General features: G+C 42.2%; 2 long non-coding RNA genes across 2 annotated transcripts in view; both read left to right on the forward strand.

Annotated features, from left to right (window-relative positions):
* The window catches only part of LOC310770563, a 285,355-nt gene that overhangs the window by 174,486 nt on the left and 87,741 nt on the right, over positions 1–23,128 (forward strand). The window lies entirely within an intron of this gene.
* Positions 11,698–23,115, forward strand: LOC310742722. The gene is made up of 3 exons (XR_014538665.1): positions 11,698–11,920; positions 21,883–22,095; positions 23,022–23,115. It is a non-coding gene; the product is annotated as an uncharacterized lncRNA (long non-coding RNA).

Consider the following 23,128-nt stretch of genomic DNA (forward strand, 5'->3'; position numbering starts at 1 on the left):
AATGGGTTTTTTTATTTTAAAAAATCCACGTTAATAATATAAATGATGGAAGTGCCACACAAAGATCTATGCTGCCACAGTGAAACCTGCAGACATACCTACCCATAAGGTATAGGCAGTAGAGGATACAAAGGAGAGATGGGAAGATTAGAGGTTATAGTGACAGCATAATTAGAGTAATGCAGAATAATTACAAATGCCCACAAAACTGTATAAATTTTCAGCTCTAGCCTGATTAAAAGAAGCTGTTCAGAGAAAGATGGTGTCTAAATACAATGCTCTTGTATGAATTATTTGATACAGCTAACATTGTGGAATGTTTGCTTTGATGAAAAGTTTAGCACTGTCCCAAACTTTTTTAAATGATACTATAATCAGAGGTCAGAAATTTCTCATCCTCTATTTTAGCAATATTTTGCTAGAACTATACAGATGCCAATGGCTGGGGTTTTTTTTAAGGGAAGACTCGTGTTATATTAAATTACAGGCACATCAAGGCTCATAAGAATCCACATATTTTTCTTGGCATGATTATTCTACAATGTATTAAAAAGCACTCTCTTCCTTCATTGCATTTCTTCAATTTAAATAATTACCTGAATAAAGAATCTGAATCATAGCTCTCAGGTCTCCCAGTTTAATCATGCTAATTTATCTTCTAGCAAAGGATTTCAGACTCAATTACTGGGTTGTTTTTTTTCATGTGCGGTATTAATGGAGCCCATTGGGTTGGATCCAGGCTTCAATATCAACAGTGGAAGGGAGGAGACAACTTTTTCTGATTTTCCCATTCTCCTCAGCCCCCAGCATCAGCTTCCATGCTGTTCCAGATGGTTGGGGAATCCTCTAGAACAGTGTAGGTGGTGGCATGGATGAGGTTTTTGGGGGTGGGGAATTGGAATAAAGCATTCCCTTCCATTAGCAGGATTCTTCCACCATGGACTGGAGGATCTTTTCTGTTTGCACAAGACAAATGCCCCATTCATTTAAAGCACTATGATACCATTGTAAATAGTCATGGCTTCCCCCAAAGAATTATGGGAGCTGTAGGTTTTTTTTAAGAGTGCTGAGAGGTCTTCTTCTGTGTGGCAGGCCTGGCTCAGCCATGAGGTGGCATGAAGCAGCCACCCACCCCAGCAGGTGCCTCCACCACTGGCAGAGAATTGGTGCTCCAGCAAGATCTTGTGAGATATTGTGGAGCATGGAAGATCTCATGAGATTTGGGCAAGATCTTGTGAGACTGGCACTACTGCTGCGACTTCTCCATCAGTAACAGAGGAAGGGTGGCAGGTAGCATGGAGGTGGCAGGGCAGGATGGTATTTTCCATTTTGCCATAAGGGACAAAATGGAATGCGAAGCCCCTGCTGTGTGCTGTCAATGGGTCACTTAGAACTTCTGTTACACTAGGAGGCACCTGTGGCCACTTTGAGTTGAATGTCTTCAATCCCATGATTATTAAACTATTATGTTCTGGGCTAGTCTTCAGTTTCATGACTTTGCTGAATGAATCTGCCTGTCCACTATCCCCTCCCCTCCTGACCCAGTTTGTCAGAGCAGCCTGGAGAGGAACAGTGTGCAGCCAGATTATGAGGGAGAAGCAAGGACTGTGAATGAGGGACTGGCAGCGTTTCATTTGGCAGCAGGCCTCCCAAGTCTTCCTTCCCCCAAGAGCTGCACAGAGAAATGACACCATAATGGCCGGCTTCAGGGAGCCATCAGTGTCTTTGTGACATCAGCAGGCAGTATCCACTCCCCACCCTCAACTCAGGTTTATTTGCAGGTCTAGTAACAATAGCAAACTGCTCTCACTCTTATCTAGGCCACTTTTTGTATTTAGCCCCACCATCTAGTAGGCTTCTCACTACAGATGGAGAGGGAAGGAGGGAAGGAGGCAGGCATTTGAGATAAAAATTCAGATGAGGCAGTAGAGTCCCTGTTATGTACTGAAGTTCTCACCCTGGGCCAGCAGGGGGATACTGTAGATAGTTTTCACTCAGGTCCACATATGCAAATAAGGAATTGAAAGTGACGTTCAGTGATTGGATAGTTACAGAAAGTTGTTACTCTTGCTTTGTAGTTGAACGGTATATAAGCAGGTTGGCTGAACCCTTCAGCCCAGTTCTGTTCTGGCCTGTGAATAAACAAGAGCTGTTTGAAGAATCGCTGTGTCGTCTGATATCTTCACCCACAACTTAACAGTCCCCTCCTTCTTACCACTGTCAGCACAATTCATTCATTCATTCATTCAAACAAACAAACCCCATCTCCTTCCAGGCCTCATCTGTTGGTCAGGAGGAGAGGTCAAGGCATCTGGAGCCTGCTGCTCATCTCCCATGCTTTGACAAGCTTCACATATTTGGAGGGAGCAGGTGAACATGCCAAGGCATCAGACCAAAGGGCTGGCAGTGGGCCTCCTGCTAATGTGTGGGCCTTGGCAAGTGCCCATCAAAGCCAAATTCTGATGCTGGTCCTGCTGTGGCATAGCTTTAGTGAGCTTCATGTCACAGTGGGGATTTGAACCTGGGTCTCTCCAGTTCTAGTATAATACTTGAACTGCTACAATATGCTGGCTTCACTTGTTTAGCTTTGCTAACATCCCATAGCTCAGTGGGAGAGCATCTGCTCTGCATGCAGATTCAATTTCCAGCAGCTCTAGGTTGGGCTCTGAAATCCTAGGGAGCCACTTTTATAGTGTAAACAATACTAAGCTAAATGGACAGTATGGCAGCTTCCTCTGTTCCTTCATTTCTTTTGTCAAGTCAAGGCATCACATAAGAACATTCAGAATACATTCAGAATAGATAGGCCAGTGTGATCTCGTCACCACCCCAACGGCACAGTATTTCTTTTGTGCTCTTCATCCATGCCCACCACTGCCCCAACTCCTCCAGAATCAAAATGTGCGCCCCTATCGTGTGTTTGCTCAGAAGTAAACTGAGTTCAATGGAACTTGCTTCCTAGTAAGAATGCTTAGAGTTTTCAGCCTTGGCTATACCTCAATCTCCTTCCTGCCAACCGCCCGCAAATGTATCAAGTTCAGATGAATTAAGTGAGCATGAGTATTTGTTGACATCACAGAATGTATTCCAAGCACAAAATCCATCTTCCTTTTGGCAAGATTCTGACTTGCTGGTCAGACCACTCATATATCCCTAGATAGAGCCTTTTAATAAAAAAACCGAGACCTATTTATCTTCTGAGTCAATACGTTCCTTTCAGTGGGAAAGTGGACAGTCCTCCTTTTCCACGAAACTTCCAAAAATAGTTTGGCCTGAGATATTTTTTCCTAATGATTTTTGACATAGCCAACGGACATTTCTGTCGACGTGCCAAGTGAGATGGGTTGCTGATTAAAGCAGCTTGATCCCACCCTTCACAGGCAGGAGCCCTCCCAGGGTGCTGTCTCTTTCCCCCCAAACAGATCTGCCTTTGTTTTTGCCTTGCCAGCACCCTCCATTAATAAAAATGAAGCAATGTGTCTGGTATGCGCTTTTATCATTAAGAAAACTGCTGTGTTCTTTTACTTTACTTTTTTACTTTTACTTTGCTTTAAAATATGCTCCTTGCATTATATGATATAAGCTCTTGAAGCCAGGAAGATAATACAATGTATTTAAAATGAAGGAATTGAAATTAGGGTGGATTTTTGTTTGTTTCTTTGTTTGTTTACATATGCACAGTTGGGCCTGAGTCAAATGTACTTCATTAAACCATTTCCTTCCTTTTGGCACAGTGGTAAAAAAATGTGAATCATTCACTAAAGTTAAGGTCATGTCTTTGCTCCGTGCAAAACAATGGATGGTTAGTTCTCATTTCCGACCCACACCTGGAATATTCATTGCAACAGCCGTTTGATCTGCACCATCCTGTTCAATCTGAGTTTTAGCATGACACAAAAGCAAACACTGTACTAAAGCAGCAGTGAATTTAGGCTACAGTACAGAGCATTGACATCATGCTGTAGTATTCGAAGACAGTTCAGGAACTGTCCCTGATGCAAAATGTGGCTTCCAGATAGTGATTTGGAACCTGCAGATAATGATTGCCGGTTGGTTTTTCAACTCAGTTTGAAGAACTGCTTTTGACCATTGCAGCAGTAAATAGCCTGAGGCCAAGATATCTTGAGCCCCAGCTTCTCCCACGCTAAGATCAACAGCAGGTGCCCTTTTCCATGTCCCAGTACCACCAGCAGCAAGTTCAGCAAATGTGTGCATGAGACAGCGCCTCTTCAGTTGTAATGTCAGCATTGTGGAGTGCCTTCTTGGAAGTGGTCTGCTTGATCTTAAACCAGGGGTAGTTAATGTGGTACCATGTTGTTGGACTCCAGCCCCCATCAGTCCCAGCCAGCACGGCCAATGGGCAAGGGTGCTGGGAGTTGTAGTCCAACATCTGGAGGCCATCCTTGCCTTAAACTATGGCTATTCTGAACATTTGGGGTTTATGTCTCCTAATTTGAAAATGCTGTTTTGACGTGTGTTTTGAACTATGCCTTTGATGTTCTTGTATGTTTTTATTCCTGCTGTGGTTTTTGTCATGTTTCATGGTTGGCATCTCCTGGTATGCCCCGCAGAGGACCTTAAGGTCCATGAATAACCATAGTTTAAAGGTCCCAGGCCCTAAGGAAGTCAGACTATCCTCCACCAGGGCCAGGGCCTTTTCAGTGATGGCTCTCACCTGGTGGAATGCTCTGTCCCATGAGACTAGGGCCCTTCCGGATTTAACCTCCTTCTGTCGGGCCTGCAAGACAGAGCTATTCCGCCTGGCCTTTAATTTGAATTCAGCCTGGTCTTTTATTTCCCTTCCCTTCTCTTCCCTCCCCCTCCCCTTTTATGAAGATCACCCACTCTGAGACCCCACAGCTAATTCTCCCCTGGCCTCCTTGCTGGCCTAAGTAGGACCAATTCAGCCAGCTAGCCCTGGGGAAATTATCTAATTGATTTTTGATTTTTGAATTTTTTTGTTATTCATGTTATTCATGTTTTTATACCGTATTTTATGCTGCTTTTATAATTAAGTGTTTTAAAGTGTTTTACATTTGTTGTTCGCCACCCTGAGCCCGGTTTTTGAACTGAGAAGGGCGGGGTATAAATAATTTATTATTATTACTATTACTATTACTATTACTATTACTATTACTATTACTATTATTATTATCTGTCTGTCTCGAGAGATAATGGAAGAACTGGAGTTACAGCACCTGCTGTGGCTTCAGAGACTGATATGGGAAATACATGGGGGGTTTTGTAAGTGGGGCAGATGGAGGCATCCGGTTTCACTGTTACAGGTACACCATGGTGTTTCTTCTCTCTGTGCTTCATTTCTCCTCTGGTCACTGCAGTGGGTATACAACCTGAGTGTCTCCAGGCACTGTAGTCATCTGCAAGGGATTCCCACACAATGGAGTTAATGTTGACAGCCTTCATGTCCTGTTTGCAGACATCTTTGTAACACAGAGTTGGTCTGCCAACAGGCTGGTGCCCAAAGCTGGCTTCCCATAGAGCACGTCCTTGGGGATCCTGCCATCTTCCATTCTTTGTACATTACCAAGCCAGCATCGACATCGCTGAAACAAGAGTGTGAACATGCTAGGAATGTAGGCTTGGAAGAGCACATCCTTTTTAAAGACTATCCTGCCATGCGATGTCCAAAACCTTCCTGAGGCACCACATGTGGAAAGCACTGAGGTGTCACTCCTGACAGGTATACGTTGCCTACATCTCACTACCATAAAACAGCGTGCTCAACATGCAAGCCTGATATACCTCCATCTTGGCATTGGTGTTAGCATCACATTCTTCCATACCATTTTGGAGAGGAGAGTCATTGCTGTAGCTGCCTTGCCAATACACTTGTCCAGCTCAGTATCGATGCAGAGGTTTTCATACTGTGGTTGTAGTGCTGCTGTTTCTCCCCCCACCCCCCACCATGCAATTTAACCACTTTCAATATCCATGTATAGAAAAGTGGGTTATACATTCTTGGAGGTAGATTAATAATCTGTCCTGGTTCCTTGTAACTTCTGAAAGTGACCAAATGCCTTCAGTATCATGCCCCTTGAATAGACAGCGAAGCTTCTCACTTAAGAGGCAAGGATGGGATTCTGGATCCACGCTGACCACATTTGGGGACAAAGGGGACAAAACTGTGGCATGGGGAAATTTTGGAACAAGAGGGAGATAAATTGAAATTGCAGTGCTTTGAAAAACTAAAAAACAAAGTGCGAGATTGGCTTCATTATTATCAAATAATGGAGGCATACAATTTGGATAAGAAAATTGGCTTCCAGGTGGAAAAATCAAAATTGGAAACAGAACTGTTAGATTCCAAAACTAAGACTCTGTCAAGGATGTATAATCTGCTGCTGAAATGGAATACTCAGGATGAAATGGTGAAATCTGCTATGATTAAATGGGCACAAGATGTTGGACATAACATTATGTTGGCTGACTGGGAACAGTTATGGACCACAGGTATGAAGTTTACGGCATGTAATGCCTTAAGAGAGAATATTATGAAAATGATATACAGGTGGTACATGACACCAGTCAAGCTTGCAAAAATAGATCATCTGCCTGATAATAAATGCTGGAAATGTAAAGAGACCGAAGGTACATTCTTTCACCTTTGGTGGACGTGCCCAAGGATTAAGGCTTTCTGGGAGATGATCTATAATGAAATGAAAAAGGTATTTAAATATACCTTTCTGAAGAAACCAGAGGCCTTTCTCCTGGGCATGGTCGGCCAATCGGTGTTAAAGAAGGATAGAACTTTTTTTATGTATGCTACAGCAACAGCAAGAATACTGATTGCAAAGTATTGGAAGACACAAGATCTACCCACCAGGGAAGACTGGCAGATGAAGGTGATGGATTATAAGGAACTGGTGGAAATGACTGGCAGAATCCGAGACCAGGGAGAAGAATCGGTAGAAGAAGGTTGGAAGAAATTTAAAGACTATCTACAGAAACATTGTAAAATTAAGGAATGTTAGAAGGATGCTGGAATGAAGTTATGTGGTTTTAGCAGCAATGTTATAAAGGAGTATGTAAAAATGGGCTGTTAACAGGTGAGAATGTAAAGTTACAATATATTAAGATAAATGATTAAGATAAAAACAAAGATGGAAAGGATTAACTAACTGAACTAGAATACAAAAATGGGAGGTGTGAGGAGGTCAAGGAAACAAGTAAATGAAAGATAAGTTATGGAAAAATTGATTTGTTTTTAATTGTTTTTATTTTTCAGTATTTTGTATTTTTTGTTTTATTATTTTTTTCTTATTTTTGTAATTTTTTGAAATTTCAATAAATATTATTTTTAAAAAAAACTGTGGCATGGGGATATGACATTGGATGCTTTGCTGTGAATTGGAATGAATAAATAAATAAATAAATAAATATGTGGACTCATAACCTGAGCAGCGGAAAGCTCAACTTCAAAAAGGGAAGATACTTAAAATAAAACCGATTGACGCATTTCTTCCTCTGCCAATGTGTTTTAGTCTGCATTGGCTGCCAGTTTATTTGTTGATAAACTGTGTTTGGCTTTCTCCTGAGTTTTCTCTTTATGGTCCTGATCAAAATGTACAGCTATAGGTCAGCCTTGCAAGTAGTTCCATAAAAAAAAAAGTGTGGGTAAGTAAACTGTTGCATGCCAGCTCACCCACATATCATCTGTGCTAGTCACATTGATAGATATTTTATATATTACATTTATCAATATTTTATTAACTAGAGGATTTTATATAATAGCTGTACAGTATACAATTAATTTATAAATGTTATGTGCCACCTTGTTGCAAAAAAACTTCTTTTTGAGAAGATGGGATTTGAATTTATTAAATAAAAATAAAAACCCGCTAATGTAAACAACAAGGATATTGTGCAGTTCACCCACCCATCCGCCCACCACAATAGACTATGATCTGTCACTACGAAGTGCTTTGTTTCATGTGAAAACATTTGTCACATGTAAACTTGCACTTTATTAAGGGGGTAAAGATGATTATGAGATTGGTCCAGGCAGCTATCTCATGCTCTCTCTCTTTCCAGCCAGAGTCCAGCTACAGCAAATTCCTCACCAAAATAAGTTTATGTATGTGTGTTTGAAGTGCTGAATTTTTCACCTGAGTTCTCATTCATCATAAACACAATTCTAATTTATTGTAATGGAACCTTATTCTGCTCTCTTTGTTAGCCCAGAGAACCATTAAAATTCCACTTTAGTGGAATGTCCCATCTCTTTCTTGGTTAGGTGCAGAACATCAGTTTTATCAGGATGTGCAGGGATTTAGGCATAGAAAGGTGAAAATTCAGCACTCATCAAGGGGAAATGTTGTTTTTTATTTAAAAACAAACAAACCGAGCCTATAACTTCAGAAGAAAAAGAATGAATGCATAGCTATTATGCTAAACTTAGCTCCCGGATGGTAATGTAAGAATGCTGATCTGGATGAACCTCAGTGTCCTGATTCACTTCAGGAGCTTGGTGTGGACAGCTCCTCAGTGATGGAGCAATGGGGTTTGTGTGTGTGCCTGTGATTTGCTTACATGCTCAGGTCATGAATCAGAAGCTGAAATGAGCTGAAAGAGAACCTGCAGTTTCTGCCTACTTGGCAAGACTGTGGGGCCAGCGGATGAAATACACTGCTAAGGGGTTACCTATCAGGTTTCTGAGAACACATCTATCAACAAGAATTTCCCTGACACAATACCTGACCAGCCTGTTGAGAAAACCCTGTTGATAGCCTGTTATATTCAGGTGATGTGTCTCCATAGGAAGTAAGATGGCCTATGAAGACTAAGTAATGGTCAGAGGAGATGGCACATGCTTATTCCACCCCTCCAGCTACAGGGAGGAAATGAGGTGTACAAAGGAAAATACACTGTAGTTTAGGCAGAGACAAGAAGATACAGTGAATCAATTTCAGAGGTTTTGAATGCATCTTAGGATCTCCCTGGATAAAGCTGTGACAGCCATGGATTTCAAATCTCTGTTGGAGTGCTTAAGCTGTGTCTCCATTTATGATCAATCCATGTCTTCGTACATAAACTCAAATATTGCAAAATTATGATCAACCTTTCAATGACCTCCCAATGGCACTAAGCCTAAGTGACCTCTGCATCACTGGAACTTTTCACTGCTCAAAGAAGTGGAATGAGCCTAACAATATATTGTGGATGACAAAGGAATTCTGCCCCAAAATAATACCCACATCAAGTTCTCTCCCTCTCCTTTAAGGAACACTTAACTGCGTTGTGATGTCATCATGTTGTTCCCTTGCGCCAAATCATTGGCTGCTGTTGGTAGGGTCTAGGAAACATCACCACTGTGACATTCACCACAACGCAGGGCAAGCATTCCTATTTACTGATGGGAGAGGAGAGAGAAATCAGTGCAATGATGTGGCTTTGGGCATCAATTCTTCAGCGATCAGCCTTCTTTATGGTCCAGCTCTCACTTCCATACATCACTACTGGGAAAACCATAGCTTTAACTATATGGACCTTTGTTGGCAAGGTGATGTCTCTGCTTTTTAGGATGCTGTCTAGGTTTGCCATTGCTTTTCTCCCAAGACCTGTAATGTGTAGCTCTGCATTTATATATCCTGAAATTCCTTGCCTGGGTAGAATCTACACTGCAGACAGTAGTCAACAACCCTTGTATAAACAGACCCACTGTTGCAGCTTTCCTTTATTTGAATCGAGCAAAGTACGTTTTGCAAATATAGAACTGTCGCAGATTCGGAAGAACACTCCTTAAATAGTAAGCACAAACAAAAGCAAGCACATTTGGGGGGGGCACTCCTCTAAATCTGAACATAACATCTGCCTGAAAGAAAAAGGGCTTATAGGAGTGTATGTCAGAATAATTCACAATCGGTGTCACTTGACGTTACGATCAAGAGCAAAAATGGTGGCTACTGGCAAGAGTCATGACACACAATAGTCGGCTAGTGGCAAAGACACGCCACTCTCTGTAAACGAACTGCAGAGCAGCAGGGTGGCATGGGATCCCTCTGCTGATCCCAAAGTGCTTTCCTGGTCTAAATGTAGGACTCATGTTGATTAAGCCGTCTGTTTTTGTTTTAATCTCTTCTAATCACATAGAATGAGTTTGCAGCCCCTGCAAGGGGAATTATCTGTGACTCATGGGAAAGAGCTCTCACAATGAATGGCAGCTCGCAGTCAATCTTTGCACAGTAATGATCATAACGACGATAGTGATTTAATATGTGAGTTTAAAGCTGATTTTCATTATTGAGAAAAAAATGGAGAAGGGAAAGAATGTCAGCTTCTCTTGCCATATTATTTTTATGCATTATTATTATTATTGGGATCATTATCAACAACAACAACAGCTGCACTTTCCTTCCAAGAGTTCAGGCTGATGTACATAGTTGTGATGTAAATTAGGCTGTGAGTAGAACAGCCTGTGAGCTTCATGGCTATGTAAGTATTTCCGCATGACACTTCCCTTGTCCAGCACTAACCACTACAGCACACTACTTCTCTTTGAATGGAGCTTTTATGCTTGTGACAGAACCTTTGCAGAGAAATAGTTGGTAAGTGATGCTTCTCCTGTCGCTGCAGCATTGGGATAGAACAGGTGTCACACATCTCTCTCTCTGTGTGTCTGTGTGTATGTGTGTTTCATATATAACACTTAAACAAGCTTCTGAGAGAAAGAGAAATATCTTATGTGGATCGATGGCCCACCAGCCTGAGAACATATCTGAGGTACCGGTAGTTCAGAATCCAGGAAAACCAGACCAAAAGCTTAGGATGACTGCTAAAACATCGATTTGCTGCATCTTGACAGGGATGAGCATTCATTTACACATTAAACGATGCAGTGCAGCATATAAACCCAAGTCCATGTGCGCATTCTTCTTAATATCCTACTACATTCACAAACCAAAAAAGAACAAATTCCAAGAAGAGAGAAGGAGAGGGAGAAATGTTATTCTAAAGAAAAATGGGAGCTCGTCAATTTGGTGTGAAACTCCAGAAAACAGAATCAATATTAAAGACGTACCTCTCCAGTGCACCAAGGTTAAATGACAGTAGTTTAACAACCAATAACTTCATGGGGAACACTGGGAATTATAGTTCTGTGAGGGAATAGAGTCCCATAATGACCCTCAGCACCCGTAACAAATTCCAGGGACTCGGCTACATTAGTAAAAAACAAACAAACAAACATGTTTTGAATGTGTTATAAACATGCAACACCAAATGGCACTGGAGAACAAAGAAAATTCCTTGTGATTTTACATAGTGTTTTTTTCTTTTATAACGATTTAATTTCTGACTTTTTTATAGCGGTTTCCCCCCATGTGTAGCTCCACCCAGAATCCTTTAGGGGAAGCCATAACTGTTTCCAGTGGTATGAAACAGCTTTAAATGTATTATTTGAATGTGGCCTAAGAGTTGGGTTTGCTTAAGGTTACAATCATGCCTTAGGCAAAGTGTTTTTCCCCCTTTAATTCTAGTTCCTGCTTGATTGGGAAGTTTGGCATAAATAGGTTTGCTCCGGTATGTCACAATCCAAATGTTTGATTTAACATTATAACTGAGTTCTGTCTTTGGCAAGAGAGAAAAAGTATTTCCTGATGTGAAAAGATTACCTGATTAGAGGTTTTGAACCAGTCATCCTTTATTTTGCCAATTCTTACCAATTTCTGCATTGTTGCAACATGTCAGAGTAAGGAGCCAGGCAATGTGGCCTCAAAAAACATGTAGAGGTCATGGTAAGGATAAAGAGGGGTGATTCCCAGCATGCCTCACTGGTCTCTCTTGTTTCCCAGTCCATTATCTAGAATCTAAGAATGGGCTCCAGTTCCCATCATCCCTGGCTGTTGATCATGCCGGCTGAAGCTGATGGAATGCAGACTGCCTTTCCCTAATATTAACAAAGGTATTGTTTGTTCCCCATTTCTCCGGGAGGTGAAAAATTCCAGGCATGTCACTACTTGGATTTAGATTCCTTTAAATAAGAGAACATTTGAAGATTTATCGGCTTTCTTTTCTTTATTGTAATATTTCCTTCTATTTACAAATGTAATAGCAGAGCATGGGTAGAGGCAAGTAGAAGACACTCCCATGACTACTGTTACAGGCTATTAAGTGTTATTTTTATGCTGCATTCTATTTTTACTGCTGGGTTGAAGGGTGACTGGGAAATGTTTTATATAAAGACGTAAATAGAATCCAAATGTATGCATGCCAAAAGCTCCAATCCTATTATTGGGGGAGGGATGCCTATTTGTCTGGCATTAATTTTGCAATACTTATTGTGAAATGATGATGATGATGATGATGGCAATAATAACACCCAGCAAATGCATTTAAAATACACTGCCCTTTTGCAGTTTTGCTTGGGATGGCCTTGCTAAATCTGTCCCTGCCCAATACACACATATCTGCCCACCTCTGAATTCTGAAAGGGTGTGGCTGTTTCTTCATCTACAGATTGTTCTCTCAGGAGCAAAACAACATCTGCAGGTATCTGCTCCCCCGCCCATGAAGAGATTAAGCCCCTCTAGCTTATTTTCTGCTCAGCTTGATCTCCTTTTATCTTCTCAGCCATGTTCCCTATAATGGAAGTCACATTCGAGGGTGGCTGCCTGCCTGCTTTCTTTATTTCTTTCCATTTAATTAATATCCACACCGTAGTAAGAGCTGGGGGTGGAACAGCTCTAATCTACATCTTGCAGTTAGCGTACATCCTGCTTTCTAGCAACAAGCTCAGGTGATACAACTTGGTGTGGGCTACGCTTTCATTGCATTTCATCGATGGCAACTCTGTAAAGAGAATATGTAGCTGATAAGTGGTGGTGATGTTTGAAATAAATGGGCAAAATGTTGGTTAACATGTTGTTCCTTTGTAGTTAAAAAAACACAAAGTTTTATATTAATGAATAGAGTGGGGGGTAAACTGCTCTTATTCAAAGTGTATGTTTAGTCTGAATCTTCTTTCTTGTAACTTGAATCCATTGGTTTGGGTCCTACCCTCCAAGCAGGAGAAAACAAGCTTGCTCCATCTTCTATGTGACAGTCCTTGAGATATTTGAAGATAGCTATCATATCTCCTCTCAGTATCCTCTACGAATTAAAATGTCCATCGTGGTTGCACTTTCGAGAACTGCTATGGCTCTGGTCCTCTATAACCCTGACAGAGTCAGAATGTTATTGTGAAATAGCTTAGAAACCTGGTGTGTGCAAATGGAGGTGTTTCAGCTCATCATGTGGCTAGAAGACAGAGAACAGACCCTTCATGTGGTTAGAGTTACCAGTCGGCATAGCTGTCAACGTTTCCCTTTTTTAAAGGGAAATTCCCTTATTCTGAATAGGATTCCTCACAAGAAAAGGGAAAAGTTGACAGCTATGCAAGTCAGTGAGTTTTAAAGTTGCTTCCATGCACTAAATCAGGGGTGTCAAGAAATTAGAGCCTTATAAAGTTCCTTGGGATCTTTATAAGGCAGGGTGTGGATGTGGGTGACTATGATGGCCTCCAGAACAAGGTTCTATCAGAGCAAGAGCAAATTAAAAATGTAGCTATGCCATGTCCTTTTTTCTGGACTGCCAGCAGCTGAGCCTGGCTTGATGCACACAATCTCAAGAATTTGCTCCTTTTTGCCTCCACGGTGACCTTAATCTCCAAAAACAATATAGGGAGTGCTTTAAAGCAATCAATCTCTTAAGAACTGAAATACTAAAGGAATCAAGAGTTTGTGGAGCGGAGATGAGCTTATGCAACTAAATAGTACAATCCTATCCTCAAAACGCATCAGCTGAACGAGACCAGGGTTGCTACTAAATCCCCTGTAATGATGCAGCTCCAGGTTGACGTCTTACCCTCCTCCAAGGGTTGGGCCCCCATCCCTCACTGTTCAAAATATACATCAGCAAATGGTGGGATGACACTTACCTGATTTCACGGCAGCTGTCGCTGCTGCTTGCTGCAAGGGAGCGTGGGAGAGGTAAGGAAGCAGAGAGGTTGGCACTGGGCATACATTGGCAGGAGTGCCATAGCGACTCTGCTGGGGTGTTTGTACATCACCAAGCTCCCCACTGCCTTGCACCTCCCACTCTCCTCAGTAAGCATCAGTGAGTCACCTGTTGGGAGACCAGGTAAGTGCTACCACTCCACCCTGCCATTCGCTCCTGGTCAAAACAAAATGCACACCATTTGGAGTCAATGGAGAGCACAGGATCGTTCTCACCACCACCCTCTGCATTTTTCAGTCAGTGTGGTGTAGTGGTTAAGAGCGGTAGACTCGTAATCCGGGGAACCGGGTTCGCGTCTCCGCTCCTCCACATGCAGCTGCTGGGTGACCTTGGGCCAGTCACACTTCTCTGAAGTCTCTCAGCCCCACTCACCTCACAGAGTGTTTGTTGTGAGGGAGGAAGGGAAAGGAGATTGTTAGCCGCTTTGAGACTCCTTAGGGTAGTGATAAAGTGGGATATCAAATCCAAACTCCTCCTCCTCCTCCTCTTCTTCTTCTTCTGACACATTGGAGGCTATGATCCCAGTTTAGACCCCTTTCAAAAGTGCCTTCCACCTGATCACTGGAGGATGTTGGGCCACGCCCAGTGACTCGCCCCCAACGTCAACAGTCCTGTTGGCTCTAATCCTTTCCCCCACCCCCTGAAGGGGGAGCCTATATATATGCAGCTGTGTACACCATGCTAAAGTAAACCATGGCTTAGAGTGGATGTGTGAGAACTGAAAGGAGAACCCAAGAGTAAACCTTGGTTACAGCTCTTGCTTTGTGTGGGGTGGGACAATCCACAAGTTTGGGTCTGAACATCATACTAAGCCACATTGTGGCTTAGCTCAGAACAACATAAAAGCAGGAAGACTACAAAGGGACAACACAGCCTCAATCTCCTCTCTAAGAATCCATGTACTTCACACTCACACTATGCCATAGTTTGGCTTTGCATTATGTGCAAACTAGCTCATAGGCTTCTACTTGTGGTCAGGAATCATGCACATGTAGGCTCCTGATTCAAACCTTTTACGGTGGATGCATGAAAGTCAGGGGGCAGACCTGTTAGGCATGTTGATGTTGTTAGGTGGGTCCAGCAGACATAGTCTGGCTCTCCATGCCGCAGGTTGAGTGGATGTGGGAAAGTCTAATGTGAAATGCAACGCCACATCACCTAGATACGTTATCTCACTCTCCCCAGATGTCTATAGAAGTACGGATACAGAAGTGGTGGGTGAAGAAGTGGGGATAGTCAGGGCTTGTGCCAGCCTGGTGTTGGGGCAAGAGCTTTTCCTAGCACCTCAGTTGTGCATCATGTGTGGGATGGCTTCTATGATGTCATATCAGTGTCCCTGCCATAGCTGTGCCTCCCATTCATAACTCTTGTAGGGTTATCGTGAGGTGAGTCACCAGACTATGACTGGTTGTGGCAATGGGATCACCGTGAGATGAGCTGCATCATTATACTGCCTCTTCCTATTACTACTGTTATTATTATTGCAGGGTGCCTGGGGTGTTAAGGGAGGGCTAGTACCTCCAGTAAGGGAATATACCATGCTGTTTCTGGGGTGGTTTGTCCACCTTTGGCTTCACCATACACTAAGCTCTCATTTGTGGCTCCTAGAAGCTGCCAGCATACGACAGCGGCCACCCCCTTGAAATGGCTTTCACTGGCTGACTAAGCCAGGTGAGGGTAGCCGATGGGTCTCAAACACTTGGTGAGTTATGGACTTGCCCTGCATGCAAAGACAGGCTTCAGCAGATTGAGGGATTGAGAACAATAGTGGGTCCAGCAGTCAAGACGGTGGTTTCTGCATGTGCTGCAGAGGGAAGTGAGGGCCAGATGGGGCTCATCAACCTGGGAAGGTAGCCCATCTCGGAGAAGGAAAACTCTGATCCTAAACCTCTACTGTTTTGCGAGATATCTTTGGGAGAAGAAAAGGCTAAGGAGTAAACCCTACACAAATCAGGAGTGGAGTCCCCAAGATTGTTGGATGGTGCCTTGTACGCCTCCTTCTGACAACTCCTGCAGCCAAGCTGGTGCCAAACATATTGCTCTGCTTTCCTTTGGACCACATCAGTGAGGCTGAGAGGAGGGTCTTGTGGGCTGGACAACCCAAGACCTCCATACACACTGCCCAGGCTTACACCCCGGGGAAGTCACTTCAGTGCTGCCAACGCAGCTGTTTAACTTCATGCCTGGAGACGCACTTCATTGTCTTACGAGACAGACTGGTGCCAACAACTCTTGATGCTGCTATATGGGGAAATCATACGATCACAACCAGCTATGCTGATGTAAGCTCTGACACAGAAGTGGTCATTTCAACTGACCCCCTAGGACCGCTCTGACTACCTTCTGTATAATAATAGCTGAAAAGCCACATGACAATACCCAGTTCCTGGCATATCAGATAGAAAACTGGATAACAGAAAAACAGTTTTGTTCTCAAAGGGACAAAATAATTTAAATGTTGAGCCCCTAAAGATTCTTTCCTGACCAGATGAAAGATACATTTGATCTGTCAATATTTAATTAAAAGCTGACACATTTGTTTCATTCTAGACACAGTGTGTGTTCCTTGAAAGGACATTCTAGGGGGAAACAAAGGTTACTGGTAGATGTCATGGTGACAACAAGGCAGAGAGACAAGTGGGCATGAGCAAAATGATGAGTGTACAGTTCTGTCGCACTTCCTTGTTTGACCATGCAAACAGAATCTCAGTTTCTCAACACATTTTCCGTAAGATTTTTTTCCCCAAGCACTCCCTTTCTATTCACTGAATGTACAAACCAAAAGACGCAAGAAAACTAGGATAAAAGCTGTTAATATGATTTTTGAAATGCAATTAATGCTATAATCTACAATGTGTCACTTTGTAATTATGTTCCCAATAAATATACTGGAAACTTATGTTTCCAATAAATATACTGGACCCCCTTTTGTATGTTGCTCTAATTACAGTACAATGCTATGCATATCTATTCATGTCATTTTTGTGGGTTGTGACATCCCTGCAAGAACATCAGAATCCATAGGAACAACACCTCCTATGAATCCTTGCACTTACTGCACATCTATGTCTCAAGGCAGAAGCTAAAAATGGTACAGCATTAGAGGAGGGGGCCAGACTGAATGAGACCTTCAGAAAGAACCTGGGTTGGATGCCTGCATTTTGCAATGTTTGAATTTGCATTTTGGAAAGCACGTAGGTTAAATGCAATGATGCATTTAACATCATATCTGGTTTGACTTTTACAAGTCTTGACAGTGCTCTTACCTGTTTATCTCTTGGTGAGAATCAATTAAAAAAATGGAAGAATTTGCTTTAAAACCAATCCTAAGATAAGAAAGCCTTCACTGCTGCCAAAAAGATTGTATATTCAATAAAGTTTCCATGATAGACCATATAAATTTTCCAGCTTGATTTAGTGACATTGAAGTATATTAGCTACAGAACTATATTTAGCACACCATGAAATCTTTCACACCCCATAAAATTGGGGGGATTTTGAAACTTTTACAGCCATGCTTTGACATCCACGATGTGTCCTTCAGAAATATATATATATATATATATATATATATATATATATACTCATTTCTAACCCTTTTAAGCATGTAATACTCATAAAGTAATGAAAAGAAGAGCACCAAGAAAGGGAATTTAAATACTTCTGAATCAGACACACTTGAAGAACTCCCAGTTCCAATAGATGATGTTTAAAAAGCTAAATACAACACACAGTGCAATGTTGTTATACATTCTCTTCTACTTTTCCAATAAACAGGACTATTAACACAGAACATTTACCTACAAATTCTTCTATACTGACGCCCTTGAGATCTATAGCAGTGGTAAAGTTAAAGGAAACTATTTGTAGAACTGGTTTGTTATAAGTGCAGAGCAATGAATCAATAGATGATGGAGCTTTGTTTTGTTGTCGCTGCTGCTGCTGTTATAATTATCCCTGTACTGATATGCTCAAAACTTCTGGGCTGCAAATAATCTGGAGATCAACTGGACTATGGCAATGGTTCACAGACTATGGGTGTAGAATATCAGGAATGTTTCTGAGATTCTCTTCAGTCAAATTTCTCTAAGGTTTGGGAGTTCCAAATTACTTTTGGAAGTAAAGTTGATTCATTAGGAACCCTCATGGTTCTATTTATTTTTGGGCAAGGATAATTAGCAGACCACCTTCCCCTATTATGCCCTCAACCCATAGATAAGATCTACAGAGGAGGCTTTGTTGAATATGCCATGATTATTAAAATGTCGTCTTATGACATCTCCAAAGCAGGACTTATTGGTGGTGGCACCCACCCTCTGGAACACTCTCCCACCTGCAGTTCATGAGACCAATAGAGCTTTTAGTTTTAATTACCTCCTAAAGATGCATTATATTATACAGGTTTTTCCTGGCTCAAACTGTAAGGTTTATCACACTGCTCTATTCTTGCTGATATATTCTATTGAGATATTTTTGACTGCAAACACTATACATATAAAACACTCCCGCCCAAAATTACAATTCCCAGCACCCTTTACAAAGTTCACATCCCAGGATTCTTTGAGTCGGGAAATGTGACTTTGTGTTTCATGATATTTAAAGTTTTGGCTTCTATTATTTTAGGTAAACTGTTTAAGGATTCTGTATATTAAATATTATAAAGACAGATAGATTTCTGATTTTTTTTTACACAGCACTATGCATACTCAGTTTATCTCACTTTCAGGTCCTTCTGTTAAATTACATTCCTATTGCCCATGTGCATTTTTGCATTCGTCTCTCTCTCTCTCTCTCTCACACACACACACACAAACACACACACAACCCCCAACCTAGACGTGACTGGCAGTATGATTATATCAAAATTATTTCTGGGTGGTGTTTTACTGATGCACACAAGTGTTTGTGTGCACCAGGAAACACAGCACAGAAAGCATTACATGTCTATAGATTGTAAGAACACTGTCCAAATTTGCTGAATTTGCTGAGGCACTGCTTCTACATAATAATAAGTTGGTGCAGTCCACTGTACACAAAGCAGGGACTAGTCACCTATGGAAGTTGAGCCCAAGCTGTACCTCAATGAGCCACTGTTATGGCTTTGGACAAATCACTGTTTTTGGTCTCAGCTCCCTGTCTATAAAATGGGGAAAGGTCAATGAAGTCAAAACAGATTTCCCAAGCTAGATTATCAACAGACTGTAAACTTGCAGACGTTGTTTAGCCTTCCTTTAATTTCAATGAAATTTGTATTCATTTGCATCTCATTACCATTGCTTCTGAAAGGAAACACAGTACTTTATCGCCTCCCGCCAATTCTACTTGATGTGCTCAATTTTTGTTCAAACTGGTTTATGGACTTTCTTGCATGAAACAATAGCAAAGAAATGGTGGGGTAAGGAGGATCTTAATTAAATCAAAGGGTAGCATATAATCAATTTAGCCATTTTAATGAAACATGCAAAATAGTCCCTCAACCAATTAGCTGCAAGACTTTTAAGGAAATATTTAAACTCTGCAATGTTGTGTGGAGAGATTCGCTAGCAAGCTATTCTGAGTCAATCCCGTATTGATCTGCTTTCCGCTCGCATGCATTTGTCCCAACTGAATTTTGTCATGAAATTCCTTTGAGAGAACACCGCTTTCCTAATGGAAATAAACTCAAAATGTCTGGATAGAAGTATTGTGCTTTGCTCATGCTTTGCAGCAAATTTAATCTTTAAGCCCTGTCTGCTTTTTGGAAATGGAAAGTATCAGTCAATATAATCTTTATTCAGAATATTGCATGTAGGGCACTAAGTGTGTTGGAGAAGGGGCAGGCTGACTAGATTCACACAGTGTGCTAAGCCAACCTAGGGCTTCGCATGAATGCATAAGTGGGCAGGCTCCATGAGAGGAGATCATAGCAGCTTGGCTCTTTCCTCATCATTCCACTGCTGGGCTGAGCTAAGCCATGGCTTGATTTAGCATGCCATCCATGCTCATGGTTCAACACTCTCCAGACTTAACCATGAGCTGAAACCAAGGTTAGTTGGCTCCATCCAAGTAGGAGCAAAGTTGGTTGCGGTCTCTGGGAACCTCTACATTCATGCTAAGTGGTAGTTTAGGCTTAGCAAGGCATGTCAAGCAGGCTTCTATCTGAACAGCTGTTCATGCACACAGATTCTTCTTAAAACAACCATGCTCAACACATGGCCATTGCTGGGTTGTACAACTAGCTTGATGTTGGAGTTCGGTGAGCAAAACAGCCCCATTCCTTTACCACTGAGTGCCCACACATGAGTTTTGGGTGCAAAGAGCTGCAGATCTGTACAAATCTGGGGTGGCAAACTGCAAGCCACCTCGCAAGTCATTTCAGACAGCCCCCAAGACCCACTGAAGCACCAGGAAATGTTCTGCATGTCCAGAATTTCATTGAGCTTCTCATCATCAGTAGCTACTGACAATTGGGGTAGATTGGAATGCTCCAGCAACAGGAAAGAGCTGTTATGTTTCCTGAGCAACTGTGTACACAGAGACATGAGGGAAGACAGCAAAAGTTCAGCACATTTTGAAGACGTCACAGTTCAGGTAACTAAACCTGCAAAATGGATATGTCATTGTAGGATATTCTGCAGTATTTGCTACAGCATCTTTCTCCCCAAGATCTTTAAATAGTTTGGTGGTGGGAACTTTTTTTTTTTTTAAGCAAATCTTAAAGCAACAAAATCCATCATCGTTTAGTTTGCAGCTTTTAAAAAAGTCCACTGGTACAACTTCTGGGAGGAACAGACAACAAAATATTACTTGATTAATGAACTTGGGAGAGAAACTGAACAACAGCACATTTGAAGACTACACATTATTCTGGTTCAGTGTCAGAAATCCGAGGCCTTTGGCTGCTGCTCGTCTTGTCACTTTAATTATTCATGGTTTAGCACCAAAGGAACAAATGTGAATATTTACATGACTCTAAAATATCATGCTGCTCTGCTGTAATTTTCCATTAGGCTTCCAAAATTTAAGAAAACAAGCAAGCACTATTTAGCATAAACATTTACACTTTTTAAGAAGTTGCTAATTTGTTTGCTGTTACCGGTGCCCTTTTTAAGGCAAAAAATGTTATTTGCTTAACACCATGGAAGACTTAAAGAGGACACATCAGTCAGGAACTTGGACAAGCTCTCTATGGTCTGACAAGGGAAATGCCGGACTCTGTTCAGATGCAACTAAGTCCATTGCCACCTCATGGCTAAACCTTGTTACGACCCCAACCGCACACTCAAAGAAGAAGAAGAAGAGTAGTATGGATTTGATATCCCGCTTTATCACTACCCTAAGGAGTCTCAAAGCGGCTAACAATCTCCTTTCCCTTCCTCCCCCACAACAAACACTCTGTGAGGTGAGTGAGGCTGAGAGACTTCAAAGAAGTGTGACTAGCTCAAGGTCACCCAGCAGCTGCATGTGCAGGAGCGGAAATGCGAACCCGGTTCACCAGATTACGAATCTACCGCTCTTAACCACTACACCACTCTGGCTCACCACACAAGAACAGTACAAAATCATGTGACGTAGGAGTTTCCCAACTGGAGGTCTCATTGTGTTCCTTTTTACTTTGGAATTCTGATGGAGAGGGTTAAAACATTCTACCCCAGCACTAAAACTCCAGTCAGATTCAGATCTTGAAAGTTGCCATTTCCCCAGAAAAGGAATTTCAAAGTGAGATTAATGCATAAAAATGCTGGATTAGAATTTATCAAGAAGTTTGCTTCTATCCCTTTAGGTTGGAATAGTGATAATGGTTTTCTGTCCCACTACACATGGGCTGGGCAATGCTAGAATAATTGTGTATTTACCACTGTTTTGAACAATCACTTTGCTTATCTTAAGCTTTGTGTAGAATCGTCATGAACTTCATGAGGAAGACATCATAGGGCTGCCCTGAGGACCCCTCTCCTGAACCCATGCTTAGACATCCATGCAGCAGTGAGGATGTCTGCACTAAAGAAGCAGACACATAAGCAGCTGCATGCACAGTGCACTGGCTCCTGCCTCACCAGATGTAAGCAGAGGCTCTTGTCAGGAAGAAAGATAAATATTCAGGCAAGTAATGGTATAGGCTCAGCAGCAGACACAGAACTCAGGAGTCATGGTCCAGGAGTTCAGGAGCAGGGCAAGAAGTTCAGAATTGGATGGAAGTGGCAAAGATGTCCCAACATATTTCCTGCCAAGGTTTTAAATATGAGGCATAGTGCGCTCATTTACGAGACTCTCTCTCTCGTTGTGGGAATGTTGGGATTGCAAGCATGCACCCCACTGGGGAAGGCGAGTCTGCTCCTATTTGCAAAGGTGGCACATGGTTTTAGGCAACGACACAGCGGTTGCTCCTGACTCCTGTTCTGCCTTCTTGCTTGGCTGATCAAAGCCCCCGCACCCAAACCTCCACTGAGGCTCTCCACTCCATAGGAAAGTTGTTGTAAGCTGACATCCTTGCTCTGCCTCCTAAAGCAGCAGAAGTTGGGCCAGAAGGGGGAGATTCCACCCTTCTGGTTGCTCCTCCTCCACCTCCTGCATCAGAATCTGCCAATCCAATCCCAACACTGTTCTGGGGCTCATGGTATGCATAGGCTTCCACACAATTGGGACTGTCAATTTCACAAGCAAATTACACAAAGGCTGCTCATTCGTGAGTTTCTTGAATGCGGGTATCTGAATATCCACCCCTATATCTTGCTGGCCCCAGCTGTGCGTCATCAAGTGATGTCCGCTTCACACAATCCACATTTGTCATTTCCAGGGCCGACCCGAGACATTTTGCCACCTGAGTTGAACCACAAAATGGTGCTCCCCTCCCTGCCAGGGAAGAAGTTGTGCTTGAAGATCTACATTAGGAATGATGTGGGGGATTTGCTGCCCCTGTGGATCCTGACGCTTGAGGCAATCACCCCACCTTGCCCTGGTCCTTTTTGTACTTCACTGTCATTTAATTCCACTGTTCACATTTCTCCCCTCTATACCCATATAGATAGATTCCTGAGAACTGAGGATTCAGCTTCCTGCATCTGATGTAGTGGGCTCCGATCTACAAGATTTAAATGCCACAGAAACTCTGTAAGATGTCACAAGTCTCTTTGTT

Source organism: Podarcis filfolensis, assembly GCF_964270895.1.
Source record: "Podarcis filfolensis genome assembly, chromosome: 9".
NCBI classification, from domain to species: domain Eukaryota; kingdom Metazoa; phylum Chordata; class Lepidosauria; order Squamata; family Lacertidae; genus Podarcis; species Podarcis filfolensis.